This window comes from Thamnophis sirtalis, unplaced genomic scaffold (genome assembly GCF_051295495.1).
Source record: "Thamnophis sirtalis isolate CommonGarterSnake01/CBP01778 unplaced genomic scaffold, rThaSir2_p1.2 scaffold_3, whole genome shotgun sequence".
NCBI classification, from domain to species: Eukaryota; Metazoa; Chordata; class Lepidosauria; order Squamata; family Natricidae; genus Thamnophis; species Thamnophis sirtalis.
Window position 1 is genome coordinate 84,574,453 of NW_028261383.1, and position 26,035 is coordinate 84,600,487.

Sequence of the window (26,035 nt, forward strand, 5' to 3'; positions counted from 1 at the left end):
CAAGTCTTTCAAGACACAGGGGAGATGAGGCAGAGTCATTTGCTGTCAACTTACAAACAGCCTAAGTAATCACTGATGTAGCCATGTGTGCTAGAACCTTTTCCTCCAGGCCTTTTCCTCAATTACTTGAGGATCATGTCTGCCAGGAGAAATAACCTCTAATCAGCAGAGCAACAGTTTTCGAACAGCAACATCTGAAGAATATTTTTTCTTCGCTAAAAATTCTGTATTTGGCCACTGCAGCCCTTGGAAAAAAAAAAAAGATCTTCCAGCATACAAACCATACAAACACCCTCACAACACATACACACACACTCACATATATACTGGTTAAAGCAAAGGGAGAAGGACATATTTCTTAAGATTTTAGAACAGCGTCCACTGATATTTTCCCCCCAAAGGGGTGACTCCACCAATTTTCCAGCAAGTTGTAAGTCATGCAAGGAAACACCCGGAATTATTTAACTCTGCATTTCTGTGAGGGAATCCGTTTCCCCAATGAGTTGGTTTGACAATTCATCTATTAGCAGGTGTGAATATGTCCCCAGCTTCTCCTCCTTTCCTTCCTTTCAGGACCCCCAGGGAGCCACAGATCACTCTCTTAGCAGAAGGAAATGTGCTGTCGGAGGCAATGAGGGAGCCAAAGTCTTTTCAGGAAAAGAAAAAATGTTTTGTTAGGGTCTCTCCTACCCCTTTTAGACCAGCATAATGGAAAATTGATACGTACTGAGATTTGGATGCCCTGATGGGCAAAGAATGGCTCTCGCTTTGTGCAGGGTTTTTCCTTGGGGAAAAAGGCAAGATATGGTATCATGGCTAAATAGAAGCACCGGCATTTCAGAAGAGGCTCAGATAGCAGCCTTGTTCAGCTTCTGTTTCTTATTCACTTGAGGCTTGCACATTTGGAACATGACTAGCCTCCCACATCACACAAAGCAGCATTTAATAATTCTATAGGTAATTATTTCAGGCGTCACCTCTGACAGGGTTGAACAACGGAGCCAAAGTAAGACCGGAGCACAGGGAAGGCTAGGAAGCAGGCAGGATTCAATCAAAGCAGCAAAAATGTCTGGGGGTACATAGTTGTGATGGTATAATTGTAATGCCACCCCTGCTTTAGCCATTCTGTTCAGAAAGAAAGGGAGAGGGGAATTTGATCATGCAGTTGCTTTTGCTACATTGTTTTTTTTATTAAATTATTGACTTATTATTGATAAGACTTCAACACTGGAAGTCTTTAAGGAGATGTTGGATAGCCATTTGTCTGAAACGGTATAGGGTTTCCTGTCTAGGCAGGGGGTTGGACTAGAAGACCTCCAAGGTCCCTTTCAACTCTGCTATTGTATTGTATTGTTGTATTGATGCCTGTGTGGTCCAGAGTGCCTTAGGATGCCTTGTATGGGCCTAATGGTTGTTATTTGTCAGCTATTCCCAGTTAGCTGAGGAACCACTTTTGCTAATATGTAAATAGAGAATGCCAGCCAATCAGGATCTGTACTGTAATGTGCCTTATGGACATAATACAGATAGGTTAGAAACAATGGTGGGATTCAAATTTTTTACTACCAGTTATGTGGGTGTGGCTTGGTGGGCGTGGCATGGTTTGGTGGGTGTGGCTTGATGTGTATAGCAGGGGAAGGATACTGTAAAATCCCCATTTCCTCCCCACTCCAGGGGAAGGATATTGCAAAATCCCCATTTCCTCACAATCAGCTGGGATTTGAAAGGCAAAGAATAGATGGGGGTGAGGCCAGTCAAAGGTGGTATTTACCGGTTCTCCGAACTACTCAAAATTTCTGCTACCGGTTCTCCAGAACTGGTCAGAACCTGCTGAATACCACCTCTGATTAGAAAGCTTTAGTTAAAGCAATTATACCACTTTATTCAGCTTTCTTAGAGCCAGTGATGCTCTAAGTAAGCAATACAGATAGTCCTCGACTTACATCAGTTCATTTAGTGACCATTCAAAGTTACAACAGCACTTTAAAAAGTGACTTATGACCCTTTTTCACACTTATGACTATTGTAGCATCCCCATGGTCATGAGATTTACATTCAGATGCTTGGCAACTAACTCATATTTATCACAGTTGAAGTTTCCCGGGGTCATGTGATCCCCTTTTGCGACCTTCTGTCATGTAAAGTCAATGGGGAAACCAAATTCACTTAACCACTGTGTTACTAATTTAATAACTGCAGTGATTCCACTTAATAAATGTGGCAAGAAAAATTGTAAATGAGGCAAGCCCCACTGAACAAATTTCTCACTCAACAACATAAATTTTGGACTCGATTGTGGTTGCAAGTTGAGGACTACCTATACAAGAAGAACGATAGGGGAAGATGCAAAAGTGTAAAACAAAAAACAAAATCAGGCACAAATAACTCATTCCTATGAGATACTGTATTTATCAGACGATAAGTTAAATTTTGCAAAGGGGGGAGATTTTATTCCCCTCTTTTTCAAACTCCAACTTGCAGACAAGGATGGGGAATAATTGTAGGGAAGTAACTCACAAAGGAATCGCAGTTTGTTTTCTGTTTCTTATTTTTAATGCATTGCTTTTTCTTGTATACCACTCAAAAGCTGCTTGGAATGGAATGGTGTCAAAATCTTTTTTAAAAAAAAAAAATAAATGAAAATAAGAACCTTTTGTATGACAATCACTGTCCAGAAAAATAACTGCCAGGACAGGGAGTTAAGGGAGTTGCCCTTCACAGCAAAATAGTTGGCAGGTCTCCCATGCAAAGAAATGTTGGATACTATGTGTTACACAAAGTAAAGCAATAGTAATAGGCCCTACCATCTGGCGCCAGAATTACTAAATCTAAATTTACCCATATATCTGTGTCCAAATCCAGGCTCTGTGCACTTTCTTGGAACAAAGCAGAAAGCAGCAATTCTTCATAAGCTGGCGTTAATGTGTCATTTTTCTCTAATTAAACAGGATTGGTAGGAACCATCCTTCCCATTAATCAGATTGAAGTAACCTCCTCAAGTTTGGTATCATAAAAGAGCAGCAAATTGTTTGTACTTAAATATAGAATATTTTACTGTAGCGGATTGAGGTTTATCAGGCAGCCAAAAATTTTGGGCTGATCTTGACTGGATCTTCTCTATCTGAAGGAAATGTGGGGTTTTTTAACTACCAGTATATACTGGACACAACTGTTTAAGTGAAACTGGATCATGAGTTATAACAGAAGCCTCATGAAACACAGAATTCTGGAATCTTCTGTTAAAGCTTCAGTCAATATTGCCTATCCCATGCTTCTGCAGTATAACCATTCTTCGCGCAAAGCTAAATTACATATCAAAAAGAAGTAATTCATACTCCACAACGTTTCAGTTGATCAACTATAAGAATCAGATCTTAGAAAAAAAGAAAAGGTATCTTTTGGGCTTCAAGTCATAATTGTTGCCATTCTTCATTAATGACAGAGTTGAACAACAAGCCCAGTAAGCTTTGGTAATCATCCTGCAAACCATAATGATGGTTTATTATGCCTCCAGGCTGACAATCCCTCTCTCTTCATACTTGAGTCACTCTTATACGTGTCCATATGTAATGTATTCTTTAAACAAAACAAAAAAAGCTTCTTCCTTACTTATCATTTCTAACAAGCAACCAAACCAGTAGGAACCTTGAAAATGAGATATAAGATCTCAGTATGGCCATCTTAGGAGCACAAATTTAACATATATGCAAATCAATATAACTCTCTTCAGGTGGGAAGAAGCATGTGAATACAGTGATTCCATTTTAAATTAATTTTGTTGTGAAAAAGATTTTTTTAAAGATACAAAGGAAATGAAACTAAAATATTAAGAAATATGACTAGATTTTTTTTCAAATTTTTGCCCAAGCAGACATTCCCTCAAATCACTTCACAGTAAGATTTCAGAGAGTTTAATGATAGTTCTAAAATATATACATACATAACCATCACATTAATTCCTCTCATGGTAAGCAATGTTTTGCAAACCAGAAGAATTAAAGGCCTGAGACAAGAAAAGAAAATGTAATGCTGGTAGCTGTTGTTTACATCAAACCTTTCACCAATTTTTTTTGTACTTTTCTGTTTTTGCAAACCAAGTTCACCTTTACCATATTCAACTCCATAATCACAACTATTTTTTGTCCTCCCATTCCACTCAAGCAGCACAGTGGCTCAATGCTTAAGATGCTGGGTTTGTTGGCTGGAAAGCCAGCAGCCCAGGTTTGAGACAACTAGTTGAGTAAAATCACAGGGACTCCTTTACCTTTCTTGTTTTAATTCCTCTCAAGCATTTCATTTTTCTTTCAATCTCTTGGAATGTGATCCATGCATTCTCTCTCCATTAGCAAACCACCTCAAAATATTTATTCTGTTGTGGTCATTCTCTTTTATATTTAATCTATATCCATTCATTTTTTATTCTATATGTCTTCTTGTTGTATTATACAGACTTCTGACAGAGCCAACTCTCACTTCCATAAAACAAAGGCTTCAGACATTATCACTTCTTTCAGCAAATGTTCATTTCTCACAACAGATCATATGTTATGCACAACTTTCTGTAAGCATTTGTAAGCCTTAAAGATTCCACATCCATTTTCTTGTTGTTATTAAATGTTATATTGTGATATACAAATTAGTCTCCAGACTCTACGGATTTTTTTTAACCTTTTATCTATAATTTCTAATAATTTACTTTGTTTTCTCTGTCAAGCCAACTTTGGTCTTTGGTATATTAATTTTCAGATCCACATTTCTTATTGTATCATGCAGTCTAATCTAACATTGTGGTTCTCAACCCAAAAAATGACATCATTCGCCTACAAAAGTACACACGTACTTATATCTTCAATCAATGCTTAACATCAACATCATTCCTTATTAGCTTGTCCATAAATAGATTTTAAAAATTAAGGGATTTTTACACATTATTGTTTTATCCTCTTGTCAACTTTGAACCATTTATTAAGCATTCAATTTATTGTCATGCCCACTTTACTTCCAACATATCCCAAATGTAACTGCATTCAACAACCAATTACCTTTATATTCACATTATACTATCTATGATCCATTGGGTCATTTTTCAGAGATATTTACCTAAACCAATAAACAAAATGACCATGGCAGACAAAAAAGCAGTGCAAGCAAAAGTGATTTCTGACTTCCTACTGGTTTCCCCATTGATTTTCTGTGTGGATATTTGGCGGGGATGGTTGGAAATCATGATCACGTGACAGGAGCTGATGGCAGCAGTGTGGTGACATTGCAGTGGCTACAAATTTGCCAATGTAATTGGTCTGAAGATCCTTGAAATTTAGGTTCCACCACAAAACCACGTTCGACTAAAGGGCGCTCGACGAAACCGCGTAGCTGCCGTCATCACAGCGCGACAACAGCGCAGAGAAAAAAGCACGCTGTAAACGCTAAACCTAAAATTAACCCCTAAACCTAAACCTAACCCCCCTAAACCTAATCCTAAACCTAACCCTAAACCTAATCCTTAACCTAACCCTAAACCTAACCCTAAACCTAACCCTTAACCTAACGCTAAACCTAAACCTAATCCTAACCCTTAACCTAACCCTAAACCTAACCCTAACCCTTAACCTAACCCTAAACCTAACCCTAACCCTTAACCTAACCCTAACCCTAAACCTAACCCTAAACCTAACCCTAAACCTAACCCTTACCTTAACTTGAATCGGCTTGCTTTCAAAACGCTATTTAAAGCGCCCTTCTTTCTCCGCGTTCGCTGTTGTCGCCCTGTTGATGATGTCAGCGACATCATCGGGCGCGCTTTAGTCGAGCGCGGTTTTGTTGTGCCACGGAAATTTAAATTCCACAGAAGTAAGGGGTCCTAGTTTTGGGATGTAGTCTTTAAATTAGCCCATTTGAGATCCCTTGATTTAAAAAAAATGATGCAGCAGTTTACTCAATTGAAGATTACAAGCAGGCAAACAGACAGGAGAGTTTTAGTCTTATATAGGTACAGTAGATAAATTCTAGCCATTTATCAAGTACTTCCTTTAAATCAATCGATATACAATATAATTTTCTGCCCCACATTCATATATTTCTTAATGAGCTGTTGAAGAAGAAAAAATCTGGTCAGCCCCCTGTCCAGCATAGAGCTGCGCTGCCATTCCCATATTCTGCTTGTCATCATCTCTTTTATCTGTTCAATTGATATTTTGCCAAAGATCTTCCAAGGCACAAGCAACAAAACCATTCTCTCATCATTACCTTTCCCATACAAATCTTTAAAATATTCTGTCAAGCTTTTCCTCATTGTGGTTTCACCCTGAATAATTTTCATTCTTTTTTTTTAATTCTGTTCATTGCTAGAGGCTCCATATTGAGTTCTCACAAAGCCAAAAGTAAACAGTCTCATACTAGATCAGGCTATTATCAAAATAAGGAACAGATGGATGCAGTATCTCCCACTCAAAAGCAATTCACTTCTAGTTCTTTATGTAGAGTGGGCAGAGGAACTAGACAGAAGAAATTTGATTATTGTTACAAATAGAGCTTGGATTTGATACACATTGGTCAATTCACGGGAATTCTTTTATAATGGCTTCATAGTTTTGCAACAATAAATCCTATCCCAGCCTTTGTGTCTTGATAGATGTATTCTTGCAATATTTTGTGTTGTTGCTGAGAAAAGCCTGACATTTAGCTGTCTTCCCACATTTCCAAAATATTTTTTTATTCCCATCAAAACCATTTTCTTTGCATCTTTTAATCTAAACCATTCCTTGCTTTCTCTCACTGCATTCTTGGCAACATATTTTTTCTCTCCTTGTGTGTTATACGATTTCTGTATCTCATCCCCATTTTTATAGCACTCATCCACATATATGCATTGGTTTCCTCAGCCAATATCTATCTATCTATCTATCCATCTATCTATCTATCTATCTATCTATCTATCTATCTATCTATCTATCTCTTCTCTCTCTCTCTCCCTCCCTCCTTCCCTTCCCCTCTTCCTCTCTCCAATAATCACCTTTTTCATAGTTCTCATTATAATAATAACACCCACTTCTGTTATTATTCTCAAGAAGAAATTCCTCTTTCTTTGAGTCCACTTTCCATCCAAGATGTATGAGGTTAATCTGTCTTCTGATTCTTCTTTGTACAGAATGTGTGCTTTCTCTTTCTGAAATAATTCTACATTCCTTCTAGGTTTTTATCTCCACCTTGTGCCTATTTCCTTTGAAGAATTACACTTGGCACTATCTAATAATAGTCTATTCTGCAGTCAGAATCTCTTATCACTACTGTATCCTTCATAATTCTCTCTGTTTTTCATTATTAACAATCAATCAATCATGTGTTTGGGTTGATTCTTTTACAATTTTTATCTATAAATAAGCTTATGCTTAAACTATAAAAATAAGCAGGTATTTTTCTAAGCTAATACATTCCAGTCACCTTTCTCATTTATTTTTGGATCTCCAAATGGCCCTTCACTCTTTCTATACTCTGTACCTCGTTGCCACCTATGTATTCATGTTACTTAACAGAATCATTCCTAACCCACTTGCCTGGATCAAATTAAGAATGTTCTCAGCTCATGTTTTCATTTATCACTCAAAATTCTTCTTCCATAATCACCATGCATTGGACCATAATTATGAAATTATCATCATACACCAACAACAATTAAATAATACTAACCCATACTTCATAACATCATTTTGTCAATGGTGGAATTCAAAATTTTTTACTGCCGGTTCTGTGGACGTGGCTTGGTGGGCATGGCGTGGCTTAGTGGGCATTGCCTGGTGGGCATGGCAGGAGAAGATTACTGCAAAATCCCCATTTCCTCGCCACAACACTAACCTGCTTTCCAGCTCCATTCTCCTGTTCAGGGCAACAAAAGAAGATCAAATGGGAGGCTGGGAGGCAACGAGGGCAGGGCCCATCTATTTGCCAGTTCTCCGAACTACTCAAAATTTCTGCTACCGGTTCTCCAAGACCTGTCAGAACTGGCTGAAAGCACCTCTGATTTTAGTCCTTTCATTCATAAGCAGTGAAAGTATTGGGCTAGAAATGAGGAAACACAGATTCAAGTTCGCCTTCAACATGGAAGCCTACTGGGTAATTTTGGGACAGGCATTCTCCTTTAGCTCAATTTCCCCCACAGAATTGTTGTTGTGGTCAATTATGGAGGAGGAAGCGCTATACATGCTAATTTGAGCTTCTGAAAGAAATGTGGAATCCTTATGAAGGGTCTCGCATATAGAGACTACATAGTATTGCTATTATAAAGGAGTGGAGTGGAGTGGAGTGGAGTGGAGTGGAGTGGAGTGGAGTGGAGTGGAGTAGAGTAGAGTAGAGTAGAGTAGAGTAGAGTAGAGTAGAGTAGAGTAGAGTAGAGTAGAGTAGAGTAAGGTGACCAGACGTCCCGCTTTTGGCGGGACACCCCCGCTTTTTGATGCATTTTCCCGTGTCCCGCCCGCTTTTTTAAAAGGCACGCTTTTTTTGGCGCTTGCAGCTCCCGCCCATCAGCTGCTGGGCTGGCTCATCGTTCTGTTCTATGCTACCACCTACAAATTTAAGCCAGCCCAGCCTGCCGCTCACTGATTTGATTGGCTGGACTTCAGCCAATCAGTGAGCTGGCCAACCAGCTCACTGATTGGCTGGACTCCTTAGCTGAGGACACATGCGCGAGTCTCCATTTTATTTCGTCTTTGTTTTGGGCAGCTGCGCTTACTCACTGGTGGTGAGTAAATCATGTTTTGTATTGTCTAATTTGGTACCGTGGGAATCGGGAGGCGCTGGGCTGGGGGAAGGAGACAGCCCCCTTGTGGAGTTCGCAGCCAGCCCATGTGCTGCGCTGGAACGGGTGGCAAAACCTCTGGAACCACGTGGAAGTTCTCGGGCGGCTGCTCCCAGCTCTCCTGCTCCGGAGGGAGCAGCCGCCGGCGGCAGCGGAGGAGGAAGCAGCCCGGCGTCGCTACTCGCCGCGCGCTCCCTCGCTCGCGGCCAGGCTTTGGTGCTGCCTTTCCCGCTCTGTGCGTGCTGCCCAGACCAGACCTCTCTTCCTTCCGTGGAGTCCGTTCGTGAATCAATGGGATTCGCCGCGGAAGAAAGAGAGGTCGTGGCAGCGGCAGACGCCAGCAGAGAACGTCCCCTCGCTTCTGGGCTTCCCCGCTGCTGTCCCGACCTCTATTCCTTCCGTGGAGTTCGTTCGTGAATCAATGGGATTCGCCGCGGAAGGAAGAGAGGTCGGGGGAGCGGCGCCGCCAGCAGAGAACGTCCCCTCGCTTCTGGGCCTCCCCGCTGCTGTCCCGATCTCTCTTCCTTCCGTGGAGTCCGTTCGTGAATCAATGGGATTCGCCGCGGAAGGAAGAGAGGTCGGGGGAGCGGCGCCGCCAGCAGAGAACGTCCCCTCGCTTCTGGGCCTCCCCGCTGCTGTCCCGATCTCTCTTCCTTCCGTGGAGTCCGTTCGTGAATCAATGGGATTCGCCGCGGAAGGAAGAGAGGTCGGGGGAGCGGCGCCGCCAGCAGAGAACGTCCCCTCGCTTCTGGGCCTCCCCGCTGCTGTCCCGACCTCTCTTCCTTCCGTGGAGTGCGTTCGTGAATCAATGGGATTCGCCGCGGAAGGAAGAGAGGTCGGGGGAGTGGCGCCGCCAGCAGAGAACGTCCCCTCGCTTCTGGGCCTCCCCGCTGCTGTCCCGATCTCTCTTCCTTCCGTGGAGTCCATTCGTGAATCAATGGGATTCGCCGCGGAAGGAAGAGAGGTCGGGGGAGCGGCGCCGCCAGCAGAGAACGTCCCCTCGCTTCTGGGCCTCCCCGCTGCTGTCCCGATCTCTCTTCCTTCCGTGGAGTCCGTTCATGAATCAATGGGATTCGCCGCGGAAGGAAGAGAGGTCGTGGCAGCGGCGCCACCAGCAGAGAACGTCCCCTCGCTTCTGGGCCTCCCCGCTGCTGTCCCGATCTCTCTTCCTTCCGTGGAGTCCGTTCATGAATCAATGGGATTCGCCGCGGAAGGAAGAGAGGTCGGGGGAGCGGCGCCGCCAGCAGAGAACGTCCCCTCGCTTCTGGGCCTCCCCGCTGCTGTCCCGATCTCTCTTCCTTCCATGGAGTCCATTCATGAATCAATGGGATTCGCCGCGGAAAGAAGAGAGGTCGGGGGAGCGGCGCCGCCAGCAGAGAACGTCCCCTCGCTTCTGGGCCTCCCCGCTGCTGTCCCGATCTCTCTTCCTTCCGTGGAGTCCGTTCGTGAATCAATGGGATTCGCCGCGGAAGGAAGAGATGTCGGGGGAGCGGCGGACGCCAGCAGAGAACGTCCCCTCGCTTCTGGGCCTCCCCGCTGCTGTCCCGATCTCTCTTCCTTCCGTGGAGTCCATTCGTGAATCAATGGGATTCGCCGCGGAAGGAAGAGAGGTCGGGGGAGCGGCGCCGCCAGCAGAGAACGTCCCCTCGCTTCTGGGCCTACCCGCTGCTGTCCTGATCTCTCTTCTTTCCGTGGAGTCCATTCGTGAATCAATGGGATTCGCCGCGGAAGGAAGAGAGGTCGGGGGAGCGGCGCCGCCAGCAGAGAACGTCCCCTCGCTTCTGGGCCTCCCCGCTGCTGTCCCGATCTCTCTTCCTTCCGTGGAGTCCGTTCGTGAATCAATGGGATTCGCCGCGGAAGGAAGAGAGGTCGTGGCAGTGGCAGACGCCAGCAGAGAACGTCCCCTCGCTTCTGGGCCTCCCCGCTGCTGTCCCGATCTCTCTTCCTTCCGTGGAGTCCGTTCGTGAATCAATGGGATTCGCCGCGGAAGGAAGAGATGTCGTGGCAGCGGCGGACGCCAGCAGAGAACGTCCTCTGGCTTCTGGGGCTCCCCACTGCTGTCTGTGGAGTCCGTTCGTGAATCAATGGGATTCTGTTAAGGTTACAATTGGATGTGTTGGACGAATCTTAAAAGATGAAACTTTTATTAAAACGTTTGACTTAACTAATAAACAAACTAATCCAACCTAAATGTAGAGGAGGAGAAGAAGGGGGGGGTTAAAAAGAGCAGAGGAAAAAGAAAAGAAAGCATGAAGAAAACATAAAGAAAGGGATGGGAGGGAGGGAAGGAAGGAAGGCAGTTTATGTTGAAACAGAAAATATTATATAAGGAAGAAAATGGAAATAACTTAGGAAGGAAGGAAGGAAGGAAGGAAGGAAGGAAGGAAGGAAGGAAGGAAGGAAGGAAGGAATTGCACTTAATATTGAAGGAAAAGAGAATGAAGGAAAAAGTATTGGAAGGATTGAAAGAAGGAAGGAGGAACAAAGAATTACACTTAATATTGAAATGGAAAAGAAAATATAATGAATGAAAGAAGAAGTATAGGAAGGAAGGAAGGAAGGAAGGAACAAAGACTGTTGAAACAGAAAAGATAATATAAGGAAGAAAATGGAAAGACGTATAGGAAGGAAGGAAGGAAAAAAGGAAGACAATGTTGAAATGGAAAAGAATATAAGGAAGAAAATGGAAAAAATTATAGGAAGAAAGGAAGAAATGTACTTAATATTGAAACAGACAAGGGAATGAAGGAAAAAAATATTGGAAGGATTGAAAGAACAAGGTTTTCCTTGTATGGGATTGATAGTGTCATTCTTAAATTTATTCCCCAAAATTTTTCCCATTTGTCTAGTTCAATGTTATAGCCAAAGTTCTGTGCCCATTTTATCATTGGTTCTTTTACAGTTTCCAATTTCCTCTTCCATTTGATACTTCAAGAGGAATTTGTATATTTTCCCTATCATCTTTCTGTCCAGACTTTGAATAATTTTATTCAATTTGTGTGGTTCTGTTTCAATACCATATATTTTAGTGTCTTTATTGTATGTAGTTTTAATTTGGAGGTAGGTTAGCCAGTCACCTTTCATATTCTGATCTGCCAATTCTTCAATTGTTTTTAAATTTCCCTGTCTGTCAATTAGATCTCTGTATCTTAGAATTTTGTTCCAATCTGTAAAATTTGGGTGTGTCGTTCTTTCTGTTGGTGATAGCCAATTTGGGGTTTTCACATAGTGGATTTTTTTGATTTTGAGCCATTGTTGCAGTAAAGTTCTAATTAAATGATTTTGAAAGTATTTGTGCGTTTTATGTTTGTCATTCATTCCATAAGAAATTATGCCAGCCTGCCTGCAGGTCATGGCCTTCTAAGATCAGAATTCTTTTATTCTTTAACTCAATCCAATCCTTCATCATTGTCATTGTTACTGCAGTTGCTATATATAGGCTCCCTGTGTGCTTCCATCCATCCCTACGAAGATCTGCTGACTCTGCCTGCCTGCTGGTAAGTGAGCTGGGTTTTTTCTTTTATTTTTTTAATGTATTTTAAAATAATATTTTATTTATTGTGCATATGATTTTTAAAAATAGTGTTATTCTGTGTTGATTCTTTTTTAAAATTGTCTTAAACTATTTAAAAAAAGATTCTATCCAAAATAAATTGAAACAAGCCATTTTTAAAATTTCTATGCACAATACTTTGAAATGGACTCAGGAGTCATGATTGACACTGAGTGAATTTGCACTTTTAATAATCAGGAAGATACAATGGCATTGAAAAAAGTGACTGATGACCATTTTTCACACTTAGCGACCGTTGCGACCATTTTTCACACTTAGCGACCATTGCAGCATCCTCATGGTCACGTGATCAAAATTTTGTTTGGCAACAGATTCGTATTTATGCTGGTTTCAGTGTCCTGGGGTGAACCTTTTGACAAAAAAAAATTTTTTTAATCAAGGCCCCCCCCCCCCCCCCCCCCGGTCAAGGGCGTCCCTCTTTTCCAATCTGAAAATCTGGTCACCTTAGAGTAGAGTAGAGTAAAAGATCAGCCAATACTTAAAGCAATGAAGATGAATTCTTCTGACCTATCACAGACATTTAATTCTCAACAAGGTCGTGCAGTATGTTATAGTCCATATCCAACTAATTCCTTGTCTTAAATGATTATTTGGGCCTCAATTGTCTTGCTTTTGATATGGCCAAGTAATCTGGATAGCTTCATAGTCTTCTGTCATCCTCTATTCACCATTTTGGAGAAGAAAATTAATGCAGATTAATTAAAAAAAACATGACGCTAATTTATAAACCTATGGACATTTGAGTACATTTTCCCCGAAAATACGACAGGGTCTTATTTTCTTTTTACCTACAAAATATGGATTGGGCTTTATTATGGGGGGGAGGGTTTATTGTTTTGGGGTTGCCGGGCGGCTGCTCTCTTGCGAGCGGGCTCAATGCCAGTGAATGGCGTTCTGCATGACTGGAGAGGGGGGTTGCGTGAGCGGCTGTTCCGCTCTCGCTCACCCGCCTCCCAGCTCACAATGCATGGGCCAGCTCTCATTACGGAGCCAGGGCACATTCACTGCCGCTGCCACTGCCATCAGAGCATACAACCATAGAGCGTGCACCCAGAGTGGCCACTGCCAAAAGACTCAGTTTGGAGGCCCCAAAAAAGCCAGGTTGGGATGGCGGTGGTGGCGGCAGCAAAAGTGCCCTGGCTCCATAATGAGAGCTGAGCCATGCATCATGAGCTGGGAGGCAGGTGAGCGAGAGCAGAATGGCCGCTCGTGCAACCCTCCCTTTCCAGCCATGCAGAGTGCCATTCACTGGCATTTGGAAGGTGCCAAGCCGCGGGAGCTGGGCAGCGGTGAACAGGCGCTCATGCAGCTTGGCACCTTCAGGATACTGCTAGATTGGTGAGCGGCGCTTTGCCTGGCTGGAGGTGAGGGGTTGTCCAGGGGGCTTATACGCAGAGGGGGCTTATATTTTTGCCCAGCAGAAAAATGTGGCATGGCTGTATTATGAGGACATGCCGTATTTTCGGGGAAACACGGTAACAGATGAGCAAAGCACTGACAGTTTAAAAACAGATCCAGAACTTCCAGACCTAAAATTTCCTCTTTTAGGCTTGAGACACTGTTGCTTTCTGGGATTTAGGGATCATCCATTTTCCCATTGCTGGAACTTTTGTCTCATCTAGTTCCCTGTTGCCTGGATTCAGATCTCTGCAGTAGATTTCACAAGGAACCCAATCTTAATTCTTCCTATTATCTGCTAGCCAATTAACAATCTCTGTAAAGCTGCAATGGCACATTATGATGCAATAGAAACACATAAAATAGATTTATGTTCACTGTTTATGTCTGTTACCAGTTTGTGTGGAATGAAACTCATCAATGCTTGAAAAGATGTCAAATGTTTTTAATTTTCTTCCTCTTTCTTTTGTATTAAAGTACAATAGTTATATGCCCCTTTACTAGATAAATCCTACCTTGGGGTATTCAGGTATATGTTCTTTTATTTCTTTTGTAGGTGTTTGGGTTTGTTGTTTTGTTTTGCTTTTTGTTTTAGACTGGGTAAACATTTTATGAATTACCTGCACTCTGCCACATATGAAGAATTAAGTTGTTCTAGGAATGGTGCAACAATAAGATTCTGAGTATAAAAATTAAAAAGTGCCATAGATTAGGGTGTTCAATTGCTGGGAAAATAAAAATCTATTCTGCATCAGAAAATAATAGGACTGGAACAACAAGCAGTATTTGAAAATATAGTAAAAGTCCTTGGTTTAATTTCTCTATCTCAAATCTTCATTCAAATCCTAAACACTTCAATAGCTTTTATTGCTTTTTCACAGAGAAGATCTTGATTAAGCCCTTCCCTTCCCTGTGATAGCAATAGCACTTAGACTTATATACCGCTTCACAGTGCTTTACAGCCTCCTCTAAGCGGTTTACAGAGTCAGCTTATTGCCCCCAACAATCTGGGTCCTCATTTTACCCACCTCCGAAGGATGGAAGGCTGAGTCAACCTTGAGCCTGGTGAGATTCGATCTGTCAAATTGTACCTAGCCAGCAGTCAACAGAAGTAGCCTATAGTACTGCACGCTAACTACTGTGCCACCTTGGCTCTGCCCCATGAGAGGACAACATGCCCAGGAAGCTGGAGTTCTTAAAATCAGGTTAGTTTTCACTTTCAATTTATGATATAAAAAAAATGTGGCACTGAAGAAAAAAACAAGTAGAGGAACAAAAGAAAGGGGGCGGGGAAGAAGGCAACTAAGTCAGCACTTCTTGTGGGTTCTGAGTTCTCAAAACTAATCCAAAACTAAGTGAACAAATTGCTTATAGTTCAAACCAGACTTATCATGTCTTAGAGAAATCTTAATTTGCTCAAAAAGAGGCAATACATTGGAAGGCCTATAATCTGACCACTTCTTGTTCCTCTGTTCTGCAGATAAGGCCCAGTTGAGATTGTCAGTTACAAAGTAGATATCCCCCCCCCCACAGAATGAGAGACACATGTTTTTCCTCCATAGATGGTTCCAATGATCTTTATCAGATGAGAGCAGACTAGGTTTGAATCAGCTGATAACAGTCATGCAATGGATGGAAATGATAGTTCCTCACCATCTGTCTCTTCTTCCTGGAACCATTGCTTAACAGATTATTAACACTGCGTTATTGGTAACTACTAGAACTACTAGCATAAAGCAAAGAAATACTGTGGACAGGGTGTACTTGAGCCACAGAAAAGATTTCAGAGAAATCTTGTGAGATAGTCTCCTTAATACAATGGTAAAATAAGAGTTAGATGAAACTAGTATTGCATGGATTTATCTTTATCTGAATGACTTTACCGTAAGATTTTTCATTAACAGCTTCACTTGAGCTTGGAAAGATGCATCAGTAACATTGTCACTGGGCTCTATAATGTTTTTATCAAAGTCTTGGATGAATGAATTGAAGAGAAGACTTACCATGGTTGTAGATGGCATAAAGCTAATACTTAAGGTTATTAGGGAGGGAGAGCTAATACTTAGAAGAGACAAAAGTCGGAAAGGCTGAGCAAGCAAAAACGGGGAGCTAAATTGAACAAGATGGAAAGAAATGTCAAGTTCTCCATGTGGGTAGGAAAAATGAAAGTTATATGCATTACTCTACTAACAAAACTTTTGAAATGCAAAGTTTTGCTGATGTGAACAAACTTGTCCATCATTCCAACCTAGAAATAGGTTCTGGAATTTGGGTAAGGTGAGATAGGGTTAGTTTCTAGCATGCCACTTATGGAGGTGTTTTGGAAAATAATTCTTTCCTATGTTCTCCCACCTTCCTTTGCTTGACTTCCACTTGTATACTGTTCACATAGATGCACTTACATAATGTCAGGTAAGAACTATACCATGTGTCAGAGTTTGTTGCAGCAATCACATCCAGAAAGCACACACAGGTAACTGATTCAGCAGAAGTTCATTAACTTCTCGTTTCGTGGCACGACAAAACCGCGGTCCAGTCTACCGCGGTTTTGTGGTGGAACCCGTTCCGTGGCAGGACAAAACCGCGGTTCACTAAAGCGCACCCGATTAAAGCGCGTACGTGACGTCATCAGCAGCGCGACAAATAAAATTAAAAATAAATAAAATTAAAATTAAAATTAAATTAAAGCAAGCCGATTCACATAAAGGTAAGGGTTAGGTTTAGGGTTAGGGTTAGGGTTACGTTAAGCGTTAGGGTTAGGGTTAGGTTAAGGGTTAGCGTTAGGTTTAGCGTTAGGTTAAGGGTTAGGTTTAGGGTTAGGTTAAGGGTTAGGGTTAGGGTTAGGTTTAGGGTTAGGTTTGGGGGGGTTAGGTTTAGATTTACATGTTAATTTTAAGTTTACCGCTCACAGCGTGCTGTTTTTGTCGCGCTGTGATGACGTCACGTACGCGCTTTTGTCGAGCGCGCTTTAGTCTACCGCGGTTTTGTGGTGGAACCCTTCTCTTTATATATAATATAACACATGAAGTGTGTTACAGTACCAAAAGCAGGTTTTCCAACATGGTAGTAAATACAAGCAAACACAGGCAGAGAAGAGAACAGTTTCAGTTCAGAGCAGCAGATTAGTTTAGTTCTCAGCACAGACTCAGAACTACAGAACTAAGCCATGCCCAGGCTCCAAACTGTTTCAGCTCCCATTGGCTGAATGACCTTGTTACTAACGCAGTGGTGGGTTGCAGGTGGTATACCCCAGTACGGGTGTACTAGATCCTGCCCGGAGCACCGGGTACCATTCCAATATGGTGCTCCGGAGGGACCACTTGCCTGCCCGCGCTTGTAGAAGCGTCATTTGATGCTACAACACACGTGTGCACCGTGCGCATATGCGTGTGTGCTGTGCACATGCATGTGGGTGACTTGGGGGCCGTTCCAACCGTACCGGAATCCGGAACCCACCACTGTACTAAGCCCTATTCCAATTTATGAATGTACACTGGCACTATGCACGTTTTTAATGCTTGTTAGACATGTGCACAAAAGAGACTAATGAACAGCCTCTTGGAGCATAACCCTTTTGTAAATAGAGCACTGTCTGTACAATGGAGGAAACCTGACTTGGTGATAATACATGTGGAAAAAAATCTGAGCGTTCTTGTGAAATTAGTGCAGCAACTAAAAAGGCAAATGTTATTTTGGAATGCAGCAACAAGAGCAAAGAGTTGAGATTATGGAATGTCAGCTGGCAAACATTCTAGATCAGGGGTGTCAAACTCAAGTCGTCACGGTGGCATCATATGACGTTACGGGACTTTTTTCCCCTTCACTAAAATGGTCATAGGCGTGGCCAGCACGTGATACATCCAGCCCACGGGCCATGAGTTTGACAGCCCTGTTCTAGATCATATTTACCACAGTGGCACCACAGTTTAAAAATGGCAGTGACATTGGGAGAAAGTTCAAAGGAGGGCTATCAAGACAGTGGGGAGTCTGGAAATAATGTGGATATGTTAAGACTTCATAAAAGGCAACTGAGGGGAGATGTGGTATAGGTATTATATTATCTAAAGGATAAATATCTAAAACATTGAAAGGGTTGTCACATAGAAAAGGAAGTACACTTATGCTACATTGCCCCGGAAGCATGACCAGAACCAATTGGTTAAAATTAAATGGAAATGCATAAATTCACATCTGGAGGAACTTTATGCCAGTATGAACTGTCAGCTAGTAGAGCAAGCCACATATAAATAGATGAGTTTTCCTTTATTGGAAGACTTCAAATAAAGACTGAATAGTCATTGATCTGGGATGTTCTAATCTAGTGGATCCTGCACTGAGAAGGGAGGTGGACTAGAATACTTCCATAGTCCTTTCCAAGGTATGATATATTTGTTTTGTGCTTCAGAGGCTACAATGCATATATGATGCTAAGGTTAAATAAATTGGCTGCAACTGTATTATTTGAGACACACCCCACTACATCTTTACAAAGAATAATGCCATGTATGCCTAATGTGCATGTGCCTATGAAAATTCATTGCAGTATTTTCTCCGAGAGAATACAGATATTCTTTATGGATATGGGTAAACAACTTTTAAAAGTATTGAACACATAAAATCAATGTGGGTTCTCATCCCACAATCCTTTTGTGTTGTGTTTTTTTCATGGACAGTAACTAGTCTCTGTGCAGTTGTCAGTCAGTGGACTCTGATGTGCAGTTCAAACAGGAGAGTTGAAACTAGATATACCTCTCAGAGTTACTGCTTGGTCTTTTCCAACACAGCTATACTGGGATGTGACTAGACTAAACAATGAGATTTTTTCTTAGAATTTTCCTTAACAGTCAATTTATACCCCTAACTTCCAGTTGCTTTTTCCTGTTAATTGTAATTCATCTGAGGATGGGAAGAAAAATGACAAGAGATTGTAAATCTGAAATGTATGATATGTTGTCAGAGCAGGTGAATTAATAAATCCTGATGGATGTCATCTACCCAATTTTGATTTTGATAAAAAAAATTAATCTAAAATCTTTAACATGGAGTTTTAATATACAGGTAGTTACATCCACAAAATTTCTGTTGCTAAGTGAGACATTTGTTAAGTCTTAAAACTTACATTTTGTCCCATTTTACGACCTATCTTGTAACAGTTGTTAATTGAATCACTGCAGTTGTTAAATTAGTGACTTGGTTGTTCAATGAATCTGGCTTACTCATTGACTTTGCTTGTCAAAAGGTCGCAAGAGGAGATGACATGACCCCAGGAAACTGCAACTGTCATACCAAGCATCTGAATTTTGATCTCATGACCATGGGGATGCTGCAACAGTCCTGAGTGTGAAAATTGGCCATAAGTCACTTTTTTTTCAATGCTGTTGTAACCTTGAATGGTGACTAAATGAACTGTTGTAAGTCAAGAACTACCTGTACTGGCTTTGGCAAAATTATACAGTCCATACTCTGTATCTGAATATTATTTTTTTACAGTCTTTTCTTTCCGTATATAATAGTCTATACAAATTTAATTAAGAGTAACAATACAGGGTTGTCTTCTCACAAAATAGTGTCAAAAGCAAAAAAATTGAAAAATATTCAGGAACTATTTCTGCATTTTAAAATGTAGATACAATTAATATTTTTATAGAAGTTTCATTTCAGCTCTATTGATTGTTAGTCAAAAGACCCATGCCACAGATTATCAAAAGTAAACATACTCAAGGAACAACAAAATCCATATATATCCTAGCTCCTAAAAGGCAAGCTAAAAAGGAACATTTCAGTTTAGCAATTATATGTTGTCTGCGCACTTAAGTAAATGGGAAGGTAAGATACTTGAAGGACTCTCATAGCTTCTTTGTGCAAGGAGGGTTAATATTTGAAAATTAGGCTACTAACAATAGACTGTCATATAACAATGACAATCTGGCAGGATGCTGAGAATACAGAAGCACATTCCACTATTTTGTGCTAATAGTACATGAACATGTAGCTGAGTCCAAGGCAAGGAAAAAAAAGAAAAAGGAAAAAACTGTCTGACAGCTGTTCAGTTTCTGTATTTCTTCTGTAATAATGCATTCTCCTTGCAGTGGAATGCCATTGCCTCTGGCAAGGTATCCCTTTTTCTGAGGCAAATGAAAAGCTCAAAGCTATGAGAAAGTAAGTATGCTCTTGGTGCCTACAGCTACTTGTACTTTTGTGACTTTCCTTCAATGCTAAAAGTACATATTCCTCAAAGATTCCAGCCACTTTAGCTCTCGTCCATGATAGAATTGTTTCAGTAATAATAAGCACTAGGGCACAATGATGCAGATTGCAAGCATAACTTTCCATAGAATGTTGTTCAGTTTCTATAAATTCTCATTCCACTTCTGCGCTTACTCTCCACAGATAAGAGTAGTACGCTTCTTAGCAAGGTGCTCATCCAATTCCACGATTTCCCCCCCCCCCCATATTGAAGAGTTGAAAATCTTTTCATTTGATGATTTATTAACCTTACGCAGTGTGCATCATCCCTATGTTTTTTTAAAGATCCATCAGAATCCATCTGAATAGATTTTAACCTTGAATCTACCCATTCACTGTTTATATAAGTTTTATTAGGTGTAGAAACTGCATTGTAGGAGGAGGAAAAACATCATTACATTGTATATGCTTTTGCATATTGCATTTAAACTCTTATGCTAACTCAGGCTCTTTAAAGAGAAATGATTGTTCTCCAAATCTCTTCAGGTAGTGGAGGTAGTGTCTTTACTTTTGATTAGCTGTTCCTATAACAAGGTATATACTACTGAAACTCTCTTTGTGCATTTCTGTTTTTTTGTATCCTCAGGTGCATTATACTGCAACAAGTGTTGGATCAAGGAATCTAAAATCCACTAACTTAAATAATGCAGAGAGTTGTTTGCCGCTATAATTATTTTTCTACTTATGGTTTATATTATTTTTAGATGACCCAGCTTTGAAATTAAAAAATATATATGGTCAGCCTAAAGTGTAATGTTCAGTCTGATCACACCAGACTGCACTATCTTTCTCTCAAAGGATGACCCATAGGGTTGTCTAGTTATCTTTAAAAGGCTTTCACACTGAATCCACTTTATGAATCTAAAGAGTCTGAATTAGGTAATTTACTAGGCTCCACATAGTTTCTGCGGTTTCTTGCCTTTACAGGAACACAGACTTTATCTGTTCCACATGAAACTCTAGTTGACTCATCAGCATAAACCTCTCCCATTTCTGCATGTGGCAGTTCTGAAAACAACCAAATCTTTCTCAGAGCATTTAGAGTTGGTAAAATGAAAGTTGGTCTCACTGTCACTGATTATAGTTTTTCTAAAGCTTTCAAAGCATTTCATCTCTTTAATGATGACGCCAACAACAATCGGTTTACATAAATTGAGATAATTCTGCAACTTCAAGGAAAAAAATACACCAGTGCTTTGTTGACTGAAAAGTGTCACTCTTGTGTTGTAACATTGTAGTAATTCTAGTATATTTATCTCACTTTAGTAACTAAAGTTATGGCAGCATATAGGATTTCAAGGAAAAGCATGGTTCTGATCGTGTGGAGGCATGAACATAGGACTTGCCTAATGCATTTAACATTAATCAAAGGTGTATTTTTCTCAAGATGACTTATTTGGAACTAAACCCATGATATAGCACTCAGGAATAACAATTACAATGTTGTAACAATCATAATTACACTGATTCCATTTTCATTAGGATTTGTACAATTGAACTGAGTATAGGGCTGGCATCTTTAGAGTAGAAACATCTGATTATGAACGCTACCCTGCCCCAACAATTTACCAATAGTTACTATTAGCTGATGCGATGTTCTTGTGTTGTCTATCAGCCACTTCCTCTTTTGCTAATCAGAAAAACAAATACTCAGTGCCTGCAGATTGTTTCTCTGGTAAGCAGAAAGAGGTGGAAAATTGCTAAGAATCTTAAAACCAATCCTAACTAGATCAATTGTAGTCACTTTTGAGTTATACAATATTAATAAATAATGATAAACAGGTTTTCCAAACAAGGTGCCTATGGGTTTATGCATTTTTTGAAGCAAAAGCAAAAATTTACTTCCCATCTAATATGATTCGAGCAAAGAAAGATTTCTGTTAATATATTGTAGCATAAATCTTGTGTGGGCCAAAAGCGCCTTCCATCAGATACATCATATATTCTTACTTTTGTGACACAACAGCTATTATCGAGTATTTATTTTTTATTCATTTTATTTCTTCCCGCCCCCCCATGCCAAATTCCAAACAGACTCTTTTGTTGTAAGTGGCCTACAACAAAATTAAAACACATAATACCAGAGAAACAAACAAATCCTCACCCCCACCCACTGACTATTATTGGTATCATATCCCAAACACTGTCAAGAAGAATTCCACCATTATCTTCTTTTGGAAAGCAAATAATAATAATCCTAGTCAAATCTTCAACAGGAGGCAGTTTCTTCACCCTGCAATATAGATCAGACTAAGAAACCAACACCATGTGGGTCAGGAGTACTTTTATTTTAACATGCACATAAGAGAATTCGCTTCCCCCTTTCTCCATGTAAACCAGGAAGAGACAAAATATGTGGATGGAGGTAAGTGTTTTTCCCCCTTCTCTCACAAACATTGAATTGAAATATTCCAAACAGAAATGTGGAATGATCAGCACTAATAACATGACGTTCTACACTCAAAGTGTGTGTATACTGTCGCATTTGCTAGCAGATTGGTGTTATTAGCAGTTCACAATTTAAAAAGTAAAGTAGACAAAAGTCATCAAATGGTAGTAGGTGCTATCCCTGATAGACTTAATTGCCCTGGAACCTCAGATATACCTTAAATAGCAGCTACTTAAGGCTTTTTTGGTTGGCCACAGCTTGCCACAAATACTGTAAATCATACTTCTTAGCAACTCTGGCTGAGCATTCTAGAACTTAGCAGTTATTTACCCATTGCAAGTTAAACTAAATCATGGTTTGCTGAATAAACCAGAATGGATTGGATTCACATAGCTTCCTGTATCACAGGCGAGCAAACACTGTTTGGGTATGCTGTTTTTCAAATCACAATCTAATAGATCTGGAAGATAACAGATTTGGGAAGTGAATATTGGTAGTACCCAACCTCGTTTCCTATGATGACTGTCATTCTAAAAAATGATTAAGGATGCCCTTTTCCATGCTTGTAGTATAATTGGATAAAAATTAAGATATTTTCCTACCTAGGTACAGGCATCCCTTTCATCAACCAAATCCTCATCAACTAATCTTCATCTACTAAATCTAATCACTTTCTTGGGAGTGTTGAATTACTTCCAGTTTATGATGATTTTTAAAGATTAGGGTTAAATCATAGGTATCTGTAATTCAAGTGGTTATTGTTTTAATGATAAAGAATGAATGTCTTTTTTCATTATTGCATACCCCATCATTACAATCATAATTTGATAGGACAAGCAATGTAAACAATCAATATGAAATATGAATAAAAGGACAAGACCATGTTAAACGTGCCTGACAGGGGAAAAGAAAGCCTTTTTTCTCCCGAATACACCCATCCTTAATTACTGGAAAGAATGACTAAGCTTTAGAGAACTTGTGTGCAAGTAAAAACTTGAACGTGCAGTGATGTTAAAAGGTACCATCCTGTTTTCAGTGAAATAGGCAGGAGTTTCAGAATGCTCTCACATGCAAAGTAGTAATTATCTCTCTTCTATATCACTTGCAATCAACTTGAATAAAAAAGCTTGGTACAGATACACGTCAGCAGTTAAATCTAAATATCATCACAGAAAAGGTATAATACATTTAGTGTTAGGATCAGAGGTGGTATTCAGAAGATTCTGACCAGTTCTGGAGAACCAGTAGCTGAAATTTTGAGTAGTTCGGAGAACTGGTAAATACTACCTCTGACTGGCCCCATCTCCATCTATTCTCTGCCTCCCAAGTCCCAGATGATCGGGAGGAAATGGGGATTTTGCAGTATCCTTCCACTGGAGTGGGGAGGGAATGGAGATTTTACAGTATCCTTCCCTTGCCGCGCCCACCAACCCATGCCACCCCCACCAAGCTACACCCACAGCATGGGTAGTAAAAAATTTTGAATCCCACCACTGGTTAGGATATATTCTGAATAGACACGTACAAACACATGCATATATTCAGACAAAATATAACATTGGAATAAATAATGGTGGTAATGTAGGAAGACAATTCAGTAAATATTTCATAATTTTAATTTCATAAAAGTTATTTTGGCCTAACTCAAAAAGCTTATAGTATTATAAGAGAGGTTTATAACTTCTCTGTACTAGCAATATGATGACGTTGAAAACAAAATCTGCAATGTATTGTTGGCATGTGGGATGAATCAGTATTCTTTTGAAGTAGGGTGGGTTTTTTTGGATAAGTCTTCATCATTTTTATTCACACGTGTATTCACAAATCTTTTTTCACATTAATAGTTATAAGTAAATAAAATACAAAGAGTTCCTCAATATTGATCATAAGGAGAAAAAGATCCAGAATGAGAAAATATCTTTATTGAAATGACATAACTTACTGTATGTATCTAAAATAAAGCTTCACATTTCCAAACCTTAACTGGTTAGCATAATCAAAAGCCCAGGGAAGGAGAAAGTTCAGAGATTGTGGTGGGAAGAAATATGGCTACCATTAGGACCACTTCTGGGAAAAACTGCAGATATATAAATCAGGTCCTTTCAAATATAAAAGTGACATTTATTTGTACTTCAGAAGAATCAAATAAGTAAAGTGGTCATCTCCAATTTTGGAAATATACATTTAATCTATAGAAGTATAAATAACAGTTTCCACACTTTTTTTAGAATGTATTTGTTTTTTTTATAAGGTACCAAGCCTAGAAACCAGGAAATTGCGAGTTCTAGTTTCACCGCAGGTAGGAAAACCAGTTGGGTGACTTTAGGGCCAATCACTCTCAGTCCAGCTCGCTTCACAGGATTTCTTTTGTGGGAGAAATAGAGAAAGAAGGAATATTAGATATATTCATTGTCTTGAGTGATTGTATTTATAAAAATAATAAAGTCAGGGTAGAACAATCTAAAAAAAAAAACATTCAAGTGACCCTAAGGAACAAACATATTGAATTGAAAAATAAAAATAAAAAGGTAGTCAACAAAAAAAAAACAACAGAACTTATTATTATAACAGGCAACAATACAGCATGAACATCAAATTATAATATCCTACTCAGTATAGGATCCCAAATTGTCCTGTCCCACAACCTATTGAAAAGTCATATTTTAGGGCTTTCCTAAATAGCAGCAGGGTGGGGCCCTGCACACTTCAGGAGAGGGGTGTATGATATTGCAGCAGCGGGCAGAGTTAGCCATAGAAAAGCACATCTTTCAAATAATGCTATTTAGCAGGACCTAAAAAGTGTCCCTTGTCTGTTGCAGCACCCACCCTCTGGAATAGTATCCCCCAGGAATTCCATGTGGTTCCCTAATGTTGTTCCAGAATACTTCTCTTGTGGTGCAGAGTAGGGCATTTGAGTCCATATTGGGTATATTTTGTGTCCTGTTTAGACATTTATCTTCTTTTTGTTTATTATTATGGATTTTTAAAAGCTGCCCAGAATTGTTCTGCCCTTGAGCAGTTCTAAATCAAATCAAATACAAATCCACATTTTGACACAATTTTAAGTTGGATCTTGAGCATCATCACTTGTCTAAATGTAATAGTACAGTAAAATAAAATTGAAGAAAAGCAGTCATAATCAGAACTAAGCCAAGAAAGACTTTTGTAGATAACAACTTTAAATTTTATTTAAAGGCCAACAGAGGAGTGGTGCAGCTTGTGAAAAGTGTTATCTGGGCATCTAAGGTGTAGCGCCATTTCAACCTACAGCTTCCAAGTAGTCTTTAAGAGCAATCCCAAGTAGAACAGATTTCAATGATCTAAATGTCACTGAATGATTCTAGATAGGGCTTCCCAATCAAGGAAAGGGCATAAATGGAGCACAAAGTAGATCCCTGAAAAAGCTCTACAGGCCATGATTGCTACCTGCTCTTCAAACAATTGCTCATAAAACTCACAAATTATGCATAAGTTCCATCTGGAGAATAAAACTCCATCAAGAACTAAGGTATTTATGTTGACATGCAATGTGCCATATTTAAAATAGAAGGCACCAGGCTAGAAACCAAGACCCTGTTAGTTCTAGTTCCTCTTAGGTAGAAAAGCTGGCTTCATGATTTTGGACCAGTCACTTTCT